This window comes from Schistocerca piceifrons, chromosome 3 (genome assembly GCF_021461385.2).
Source record: "Schistocerca piceifrons isolate TAMUIC-IGC-003096 chromosome 3, iqSchPice1.1, whole genome shotgun sequence".
NCBI classification, from domain to species: Eukaryota; Metazoa; Arthropoda; class Insecta; order Orthoptera; family Acrididae; genus Schistocerca; species Schistocerca piceifrons.
This window is the reverse complement of record NC_060140.1, coordinates 150,890,645-150,902,488: the sequence shown is the minus strand read 5'-3', so window position 1 is coordinate 150,902,488 and position 11,844 is coordinate 150,890,645. Positions and strand designations below refer to the sequence as shown.

General features: G+C 44.5%; 1 non-coding gene across 1 annotated transcript; it reads right to left on the bottom strand.

Moving 5' to 3' along the window:
• Positions 1 to 10,982: 10,982 nt before the first annotated feature.
• On the bottom strand, positions 10,983 to 11,057 carry Trnas-cga. Its single transcript has one exon. It is a non-coding gene; the product is annotated as a tRNA-Ser (tRNA).
• Between the last annotated feature and the right edge of the window lie 787 nt (positions 11,058 to 11,844).

Genomic DNA, 11,844 nt, shown 5'->3' with positions numbered 1-11,844 from the left:
CTCAAAGCTCGTGTCAGAAATAGATAGGTGTGCCAGCACAGTCGGAATTATACAGCGGTTTATCGTTTCGTAATGTTGCTGCTCGCTTTGTTCTGGATCGCAAGACAGTTATGGGAGTATGGTACAAATAGTTTTTCCAGTGGGCCCTATTCAACGCCGTGCAGGTTCTCAACTCCCATCATGCGTAGGGTGACCATCTTGTTATATGGAAATGTAGAGCCCAATGGTGAAAAAATGTAGGACATTTGAAACAAATGTAGCACGTTACCGGCCAAAGTAAATAATGTAAAATTATAATTTAAATGCTACATACACTGTAGAGCCAAAACATTATGATCAGCTGCTTAAAAGGTTGTTTGTCCGTCTTTGGAACGAAATACATCACAGGCTCTGCCTATCACTGATCCGACAGTTTGTTGGCAGTTTGTATGAGGCATTAAATTTCTACTCACAGGTCATTTCATTCACATAAATAACGGGCCGCTGATTTGGGTACGCGGTGATGGCGCCCGATATGGGCTCAATAGGAGTCACATCTGGCGAATTTGATCACCCAGACATCAACGCGAGCTCACTGTAATGCTCCTCAAACCGTTGTAGCCGGTTCTGACTCCAAGGCACGGACCATTATACTCCTGAAATATATCGCCGTCGGGCAAGACATCAAACATGGAGGGATGCAGGTGGTTCGCAGCTGCCAGAGGCTCTTCGATTACTACCACAGGTCCCACGAAAGCTCAGGAGAATATCTCCCATAGCGTAATATTGCTCCCACCAGCCTTGGTCCTTGGCGTCGTGCACATTTCAAACCTCCGTTCCCGTGGATGACGACGTTTGTGGAGATGACCATCGTCCTAGTGTAGCAAAAACGTGATGCGTCATACGAGGGGACGAGTTCCCCTTGATCCACGGCCCAGTCTCGACGATCCTGTGGTCACTGTAGTCGTAATTGACGACGTCATTGGGTCAACATGTGAAGACGTAGGGATCGCCTGCTGCGAAGCTCCATGTTCAACAATGTACGATAAACGGTGTGCTCCGAAACACTTATGCGTGTACGAGCATTGTGCTCTTTCGGCAGAGGTACCACAGATCGACACCTGTTCTGCTTTACAGAGCAGGAAGCGTCCAAATCCCACGTTCTGTGAAGAGTCGTGGACGTCCAAGCACTTATCAAATGGCTCTGAGCACTATGGGACTCAACTGCTGTGGTCATTAGTCCCCAAGAACTTAGAACTACTTAAACCTAACTAACCTAAGAACATCACACACACCCATGCCCGAGGCAGGATTCGAACCTGCGACCGTAGCAGCAGCGCGGCTCCGGACTGGAGCGCCTAGAACCGCACGGTCACCGCGGCCGGCAAGCACTTATCGCCCGGCGGTAGTTTCACTGTTGTTATTGCCAGAGCTAACGACTCTCTGTATTAAACTTCGCATACTGTATACCCCAATTCACCTACAAAACTACATCCACTTCGTACTGTTCGATCTTACGGACAATAACTAAAATTTCATTCTGTTGTTCCTGGAGTCACAATTATCGTGGCTAAGAGTGTACTGTACCCTTAGTTATCTTTGTGTTACTCGAAAAGAATGACGCGTTACATTAAATTCCCTAATTTATGTTTCCTGATTATCTTGTGTAACACATTCGTCTGAAATAATTGACCCTAACACAAATAGAGCATTACATCTCTTCATCGGACTTAAAGATGAACCGAGTCACTCGAGCAGGATTTTTGAATAGGACGCACAAGGAACGCTATGCTTATCCGTCTGCTCATCTGAATCCTTTTGTCTTAGTACAGATTCATATCAAACTTCCAGGCAGATTAAAACTGTGTGCCGGACCGAGACTCGAACTCAGGACATTTGCCTTTCGCGGGCAAGTGCTCTTCCATATGAGTTACCCAAGCATGACACACGGCCCGTCCTCACAGCTTTCAATTCTGCCGGTACCTCGTCTCCTACCTTTCAAACTTCACAGAAACTCTTCTGCAAAACTTGCGGAACTAGCGCTCCTGGAAGAAAGGATATTGCGGAGACTGGATTAGCAACAGCCTGGGGGATGTTTTCAGAATGAGATTTTTACTCTGCAGCGGAGTGTGCGCTAATATGAAACTTCCTGGCAGATTAAAACTGTGTGCCGGACCGAGACTCGAACTCAGGATCTTTGCCTTTCGCGGGCAAGTGCTCTCCCATCTGAGTTACCCAAGCACGAGTCTCACGACGAGTCGAGCTTGGGTAGCTCAGATGGTAGAGCACTTCTCCCGCGAAACGCAAAGCTCCCGAGTTCGAGTCGTGGACCGCCGCAAAGTTTTAATCTACAAGGGAGTTTCATATCAGCGCACACTCCACTGCAGAGTGAAAATCTCATTCCAGATTCATATCGTTATTCCTGGACGTTTAAACCATATGGTGGAGCTCACAGGTTTTTCAGTAAACAGTAGCCAGTTGCTAATTCTGCCCTTTAAAAGTATGAGGACCGATTAACAAGTGTCCGCTCGAAGCTCGTACTGAAGGTCACTGAAGCAAAATCGCTGTGATAATTGAGAAAGTCATACTACACGTTAGATTGAAGATACCCTTACAGTAAAACAGCGTGTCCTGCTACGAGAAGAAACACGCTGTACATTCTCGTAAGACAGGGACTGTCGACCCTTCACGGCCTTTTTTAAGAGACCGAAGGCGTGATAATCGCATGAGCGGAGCTTACAGTATGCAATGTCCGGCACCGGTAGCTGAGCAGTCAGTGCGACAGAATGTCAATCCTAAGGGCCTGGGTTCGATTCCCTGCTAGGTCGGAGATTTTCTCCGCAGAGGGAGTGCGTGTTGTGTTGTCCTAATCATCATTATTTCATCCCCATCGACGCGCAAGTCGCCGAAGTGGCGTCAAATCTAAAGACTTGCACACGGCGAACGGTCTACCCGACGGGAGGACCTAGTCAAACGACATTCATTCATTCATTATACAACCTCGACTAAAGCCGCCTTATTCAGCAGTAACAACCTTATTTTTACGGGTCCCGCTCTGTCTTCCGCCACCAACCGCCATAATGGGAATAAAATCGTACTTTTTAATTATTGTAGCTTATATTTTAAGGCGTTGTTCAGCCATATTTTGAACCCTCTATACTGAATACGTATTATTAAGGTATTACAGCGGGGAAAAGTCTGAATATGGTCTGAGGAATGGGTCGAAACCGGTTGCTAACGAATAAAATTTGGAAAGCCGATCGAGACTGTTTTTATTTGATATTTAGAGTTTTATACCGATCGCTGTTTTGCTCCAATTACAGAATGCGTTCTAAAATTTCTAACAAATCGTCCACTAGACGCAGTACACAATGCTGTACAATGTGATCATACGTTTTCGCATCAGTGTTTTCTAAACCGCAATAAGGCTATCATGTTGTTGTTGTTGTTGTTGTTGTTGTGATCTTCAGTCCAGAGACTGGTTTGATGCAGCTCTCCATGTTACTCTATCCTGTTCAAGCTTCTTCACCTCCCAGTTCCTACTGCAGCCTACATCCTTCTGAATCTGCTTAGTGATTCAACTCTTGGTCTCCCTCTACGATTTTTTCCCTCCACGCATCCCTCCAATAATAAACTGGTGATCCCTTGATGCCTCAGAAGTTGTCCTAACAACCGATCCCTTGTGTTAGTCAAGTTGTGCCACAAATTTCTCTTCTCCCCAATTCTATTCAATACCTCCTCGTTAGTTATGTGATCTAACCATCTAATCTTCAGCATTCTTCTGTAGCACCACATTTCGAAAGCTTCTATTCTCTTCTTGTCTAAACTATTTATAGTCCACGTTTCACTTCCATAGATGGCTACACTCCATACAAATACATTTAGAAACGACTTCCTGGCGCTTAAATCTAAACTCGATGTTAACAAATTTCTCTTCTTCGAAACGCTTTCCTTGCCATTGGCAGTCTACGTTTTATATCCTCTCTACTTCGACCATCGCCAGTTGTTTTGCTTCCCAAATAGCAAAACTCCTTTACTACTCTAAGTGTCTCATTTCCTAATCTAATTCCCTCAGCATCGCCCGACTTAATTCGTCTACATTCCATTATCCTCGTTTTACTTTTGTTGATGTTCATCTTATATCCTCCCTTCAAGACACTGTCCATTCCGTTCAACTGCTCTTCCAAGTCCTTTGCTGTCTCTGACAGAATTACAATGTCATCGGCGAACCTTAAAGTTTTTTATTTCTTCTCCATGGATTTTAATATCTACTCCGAATTTTTCTTTTGTTTCCTTTACTGCTTGCTCAATATACGGATTGAATAACATCGGGGAGAGGCTACAACCCTGTCTCACTCCCTTCCCAACCACTGCTACCCTTTCATGGCCCTCGACTCTTGTAACTGCCATCTGGTTTCTGTACAAATTGTAAATAGCCTTTCGCTCCCTGTATTTTAACCCTGCCACCTTCATAATTTGAAAGAGAGTATTCCAGTCAACATTGTCAAAAGCTTTCTCCAAGTCTACAAATGCTAGAAACGTAGGTTTGCCTTTTCTTAATCTAGCTTCTAAGATAAGTCGTAGGGTCATAAGGCTACCATAATCACGACAAAGATACCCAACCGTTACACCACCTCTTCCGTACTTCACTGCTGGCACTACAGATGTTGACAGGTAACGTTCTACAGGAGATCGCCAAACCCAAAACCTCCATCGGATTGCCACAGGATATAGCATGATTAATCACTCCATTAACTCTTTTCGAGTCACCCATACCGAGAGAGGTGGCTCAGTGGTTACCACATTAGACTCTCATTCGAACGGACGACGGTTCAAACCCGGGTCCGGCCATCCTGATTTAGGTTTCCCGTGATATTACCAAGTCGCTTGAGGGAAATGCCGAGATGATTCCTTTGAAAGGGCACGTCAGATTTCGTTTCCCATGCTCCCCTAATCCGAGCTTGTGCTCCTTCTCTAAGACCTCGCTGTCGACGGGACGTTAAACACTGATATCCTCCTGCTCCAGTCACCCACTGGCCAGTGGCGTCGCTCTTTGCATAACTTCAACTGTCTCTTACCACTGATTACCGAAACGTGTGGCTTATGGGCAGCTGCCCGACCATTGTACCCCATTCTTTTTAACTCCCTACGCACAGTCGCTCCGCTAGGTGGACTGCTGGTAGCACTTTAGAATTTACCAGTGATTCCTTCCGCTCATTTCATGCCATTTTTTCAACCACCATTCGCAACAGTCGACGGCTACTGCCCGTCAGTACATGGCATGTGCCTAAAGTTGAAAAGCTGTTGTTCCCTCGTGTTTTCACCTCTGAACTTTAGAGCGGCTGAAATGTCCGTGATGGATTTGCTGTTCAAAGAACATCGACGTTCGAGGTTACTGGCCCATCTCGACCAACCCACTCTCTTTCTCCACTGACAATACCTGCCAGCCTGTTATATACCGGCGAGTCCGCCGCTCGTGGCATATAGTGATCAGTTCTGATTTGGATGGGGGTGTCCGGCTAGGTTGGATCTGGTAGTGTATATTATTCCAGACCTATTACAGTAGAGCATATTTACGATAGAAGGTAACAAGGAGATACACAGTAACAATGGAGACATGACAACACACCATAACATACCATATCAGCCAATAGCGTCATCCTACAAATTTTCAGTGAGCAGTGCATTTTAGTGCGCTCCAGACATGTAGCGTTAATTTTCATATTGATCCAAGTGTTTTGATGCCTACCTAGTTATCAAAGTGTTTGCTATGGATGACAGAATAGATACATGCCAACTGTTATACAAACGAGTTAGTCCAGTCATTTGGTAATTTTAAGTTCTCCGAGAATTTTGAAAACTGGTATGTTAACAGATTTGACTACTCTTTTCGAATTTTTACTTGCTACCCCGAATCTTTGACAATGTTTGATTCTAGATTAAAATAATTACGTAATATATTGAAACAGAGAAAATTTTCTACTGTGTATGCGGTAAACTTTTTTCTTTTTGTAAAATGAATAATTTTACTATACGGGTGAACTAAAATCTACTACAACATGCTTTTTGGCCAAAAACTCATTTCCGCACCACCAATGACGTAGAATAAGTAGAGCATTTATTTCATTTTTTTTTGGCATCTCCAGTAGGTCTAATGCACATTTAATGCATTATTCTGAAACTTAGTGCATTATCCTTTGCTTCCCTACCCTTGCGGCCCGGGTTTTACGATTCTATCGTCTTCAGTTCTGTGCGAAATGTCAGATAGAAATTTCTAGCATGTTATCCGCCATAGGACCACTAGCTTCGTTGCAATGTTCTTATTCCTCGATTCCGTCATACCTTTGCTCGAGATCAGTCTCCTTTTCTTCCTCTTAATCGCTGTCTTGTAATGGAACTTACGAATTATCATAGGTAGCATTGCAATTTATGCAAATAACGGAGCGCTTCAGTCCAGCCTTTTGAATCCACAGCCTTCCTTGGTGACAGCAATTAACCCATTCTTCTTTTTTTTCCCATACCCATCGTCCTGAGTTTTGTTCACCTCCATGCCACTGCTGAACCTGCCGACAGGTGAGGAACGAATGTTGTCGTGCTGCTGCTTCAGTCGGTAGCAGTGACGCGATATTAAATTTATTTTTGTATTATGATTTTGTAGAGCAGGTACATTTATAGTTGTTCAGCGACGTACTTTTCCCGCCGATGTAACCGTATAATGGAGTGAGGAAGCGTTCTCAGCTTCAGCAGCGATCTCTGGCTCAGCATATTGGGTTTTAAATTCCTGGAGAAGCTCATTTTAATTTGCTTTTAGTAGGATTATGTTAGCACACTTTAGTTGTCTTTGATTAGACAGTGCTCATGTATCACAGCCACAGAGGGCGTACAAGAATCTGCTGCTGTTTTATGTACGGTACGTTTTGCTGAATATATTAATTGCGAAATTTTTCGAGTTTCCGGCTTAAGAATACGTATCTTTGAATTCGTAGATAGAGCCGACAAGAGAATAAGATCTACATCCTCGCCGACAACTATTACGGAATCAAATGTAGATGAAATACTGATTGCCTTATTGATTATTACCGTACCCGGGTCTGCCGTAGCTTGTTTCACTATGGAGTTCGCAACTTCATATTTTGTCTTAAGCGTTCCAATGAAACGATTATTGTTTGCATCGTTGCCCAGGAATTTATTTTGTGACACAGTTTTGTCTCGTCAAAAAGTATGTATGCTGAAGCATGTTCTCGGTTCGTCGGGATAGCTTCGCATATTTGGTACTAAGGTCTGCTAGATCTAGTTGTTCTTTCTTTGAGCACTTGATAAAAATTCCTCGAATCCTATTTCCTTGATCACCTCACTTCCTGCAGTAGTTATTCGGAGATGAAGAGACTTGCACAGGGTAGAGTAGCGTGGAGAGCTGCTTCAAACCAATCTTCTGACTGAAGACCACAACAAGAACAAGGGTTGGAGATTCGCTTAGAATAACATACCAATGCCACCTTGGGTGGTGAGTCATCGGCAGAAGAAGTAACTTTTTGTGCCTCAGGGAAGTGTGCTGGGATCCTTGCTGTCCATGATGTATATCAATGATTTGACAGACAGTATTAATAGTAACCTTAGACTTTTTGCACATGAGGTAGTTGGTGCATGATCACAGTATCACTGATTCAGATTTTGAGCAGTCAACTCACACAAATACCTGGATGTAACAGTTTGTGGGGATATGAAATGTAGCAACGAACTAGCCTCAATCTTTGACAAGGCAGGTGGTAGGCTTCGGTTCTCAATGAAGTGAACCACACCGGCTGTAAAATCCTTTAGACTGAAAGTTGATGCGTCAATTGAAAACGCATCCTCATTTCATAGAGATTCCTTGTAATACATCGTAGCGGAAAGATAACTGCCTTAGAGCCATTCTCCATCATTCACGTCAAATTGTAAACAAATGGCACTCTAATAGCGAAAGTACATCATTAAAATGAAGGGGATAACAGAAACATGCTACAAGCAGGCGGTTGAGTGGCAGTGGAGAAAGGCCGTAAACGAATGTTTGTAAAGACAGCAAAAAGTGGACTAACTGAAAGAATCAAAAGAGGCCATTTTTTTTACGTGTGCATGTGCATGTGCATGTCTGTGTGTGTGTGTGTGTGTGTGTGTGTGTGTGTGTGTGTGTGTGTGTGTGTGTGTGTGAGAGAGAGAGAGAGAGAGAGAGAGAGAGAGAGAGAGAGAGAGAGAGAGAGAGTAGGGGGACAAGGGCGGTGCCACCTCACATTCCATTGTTGCCAGATGTATCCAAGATGGTGCAAATGAAATCATCCAAGATGGCAGCATGTACACATGTCAACAGTGCAAGACGTCATCCAAGATGGCCTCAGTGACATCATTCAAGATGGCGGATTTTGGTGGGAAGAGAGGTCAATTGGGCTATCTCCACTAACCTAACCCCCCCCCCCCCTCCCACAGAAAATGGTGGGCAGTTCAAATTCCATCAGGAAAATGCTACAACCCTAAAAAAATCGGGGGAAAATAGGTCACTTGGGCTACTTCCACTAACCTAAGTCATCTGACCACCACCTCTTCCTAGGGATTGGCAGGATGTTTGAATTTTGGAGGGAAGATAGGTGAATTGGGCTATCTCTACTAACCTAAGGAGATGACAGGAATGAAAGGGCAATTCCACTAACTTAAGTCACTCGACTGCCACTCAGTCCTAGGAAATGGTGGGGAAAGGACTTGACCTTTGCTGGACACAAGTCTTTATTATTTTGCAACCCACTGTTTATTTAAGCAATTTGATGCAGTACAGTCATCCAGTGTGTTCTCCATGAGGTCCGGACTCCAACTGACCTAATACACAGTACCACCAGCAGAGGGCGTTGTCATCCATTCTGTGATGTAATCCAAGATGGCAGCCATGATATCAGCTGATGACACAAGTACTGCTATCTGAGATGGTGGCAAAGAGTGTGTTTACCACGAGGTCCGAGTCTACTACACAGTACCAACATCAGAGTGCACTGTCATCTGTTCAGTGACATAGCTCAAGATGACTGTCTGGAGGAGGAAATGACTCAGCCTGCACTGGGCTGCTGGAGAGAGTAAGGAAGGAGTGTACTTTATTTATTTTGGAGCAATTTATTTAGGGGTGGGTTTTGAAAGATAGTATATTTATCACAACCATACAAAACACATGCTCTCACATGTTTGGGGTCATGCCACACAGTCCACAGACGTGTAAACTACTCCAAAATAATGCTCTGCTGACACACAAACAAATCCTAAATTACCAAAATATTTTCAGAACAGACCTGCAAACTACTCCTAAATGATGCAGTACACCGATGTGCAGACATGAAATCAACTTTAAACTGACCAAATAATGCAAAGCATAGCCTACAGACCTGTTAGGAAAATAATGCAACAGTCACATAATCAATGTGAGCAAGCACTGTCTACCAACTCCTGTCCATTAGACCACACAGGAAGATACCACCAGCCCCCACAAAATTATGCAGCCATTAGCTGTCAAACCACGCACAGGTGCCCTCAAGCCTGAGGTGGCAACGTCCCTTTCATACTTGACACCTGAGAATTTCCTCTCAAAAATACATAATCACCTAAGCACCGTTGCTGACGTGACCGAATGGGAACTGACCTATTTGCAGAGCTCTTCAACGCCGGACACAAGCCAGTTAAGCCATCACTCACACACTGCTGGTACCTGCAGTGAGCAGGTGGAAGTTGCTTCTTTTTTTGGGTATACAGTTAGAGTTCTCTGAGGGTTATACTGACGTCAGAGAACTGCAACGCTTGCTCACGCTGGTCCCATATGTGAGACACCTCTGGGCATCACATGAGTTTTACAATTGCTGCTGCGAGACCTGGGGATACTGACATCACCGAATAGCACAGGGTGCATTACTTCTAGTGTGACATGTGAAACACGTCAACTGTATTTAACTGCCCAGCATGACTGACGCAACGCCACGAACGATTGTGTGACTGTTGCAGTATTTTGCTTGCAGGTCTGTAGGCTATGCTTTGCATTATTTGGTCAGTTTACGAGTTGATTTCATGTCCGCACATCGGTGTACTGCATCATTTAGGAGTAGTTTGCAGGTCTGTTCTGAAAATATTTTGGTAATTTAGGATTTGTTTGTGTGTCAGCAGAGCATTATTTTGGAGTAGTTTACACGTCTGTGGACTGTGTGGCATGACCCCAAACATGTGAGAGCATGTGTTTTGTATGGTTGTGATAAATATACTATCTTTCAAAACCCATCCCTAAATAAATTGCTCCAAAATAAATAAAGTACACTCCTTCCTTACTCTCTCCAGCAGCCCAGTGCAGGCTGAGTCATTTCCTCCTGCAGACAGTCATCTTGAGCTATGTCACAGAACAGATGACAGTGCACTCTGGTGTTGGTACTGTGTACTAGACCAGGACCTGGTGGCAAACACACTGTTTGCCACCCATCTTGGATAATGGTACTTGCATCATCAGCTGACATCCTGGCCGCCATCTTGGATTACATAATGGAATGGACGACAGTGCCCTCTGGTGGCAGTAGTGCGTACTAGGCTCAGACCTCATGGTGAACACACTGTTTCCCACCAAAATTGGTCATTTTTGGATAACGGTACTTGTCTCATCAGCTGACATAATGGCCGTGTTCTTGGATTACATCAGGTAATGGATGACCGCACTCTGTGGTGGTGGTACTGTGTACTAGGTCAGTTGGAATCAGGATCCCATGGATGGCTGTATTGTATCTAATTGTTTAAATAAATGGTGCATGCAAAATAATAAAGAGTTATGTCCAGCATGGGCCGAGTCCTCTCCCTGCCATTTCCTAGGATGAGGTGGCAGTTGGGTGACTTAGATTAGTGGAATTGCCCTTTCATTGCCACCATTTTCTTAGGTTAGTAGAGATATTTCCAGAATGAGATTTTCACTCTGCTGTGGAGTGTGCGCTGATATGAAACTTCCTGACAGATTAAAACTGTGTGCTGGACTGAGACTCGAACTCAGGACCTTTGCCTTTCGTGGGCAAGTGCTCTACCAACTGAGCTACCCAGGCATGACTCACGTACTGTCCTCACAACTTCAATTCTGCCAGTAGAGCTCTTTCCCACGAAAAGCATAGGTCCCGAGTTCGAGTCTTGGTCTGGCACACAGTCTTAGTAGAGATAGTCCAATTCACCTATCTTCCCTCTAAATGTCAAAATTCCTGCCAATCCCCAGGAAGAGGTGGTTGTTGGATAACTTAGGTTAGAAGAGGTAGCCCAAGTGACCTATTTTATCGCCATTTTCTTAGATGTGCTGCATTGTTCTAATGGTTTTGAAATTCCCACCATTTTCTTTGGGAGGGGGGAGGGGTTAGGTTAGTGGAGGTAGCCCAATTGACATATCTTCATACCAAAATCCGCCATCTTGGATGATGTCACAGCTGCCATCTTGGATGACGTCATCGCCACCATCTTGGATACATCTGGCAACAATGGAATGTGGGGTGGCACCACCCTTGTCCCCTTACTTGTGAGAGAGAGAGAGAGAGAGAGAGAGAGAGAGAGAGAGAGAGAAGGAGAGAGAGAGGGAGAGAGAGAGAGAAAGAGAGAGAGTGGGGAGAGAAAGAGAGGGGGAAAGAGAGAGGGGGGGCAGAGAAGGGGGAGAGAGGACAGCAGTGATAGGCGAGAGAGAGAATGGGGAGAGAGGTTGTATGTGAGACAGAGCCTGTGTGTGAGACAGAATGTTAGAGAGGAAGAGTGTATGGGAAACGGAGTGTGAGAGAGGGAGAAAGAGAGAGAGAGAGAGAGAGAGTGAATGAGGAAGAGCAACAGACAGAGAGAGAGAGGGTGAGGGATGGA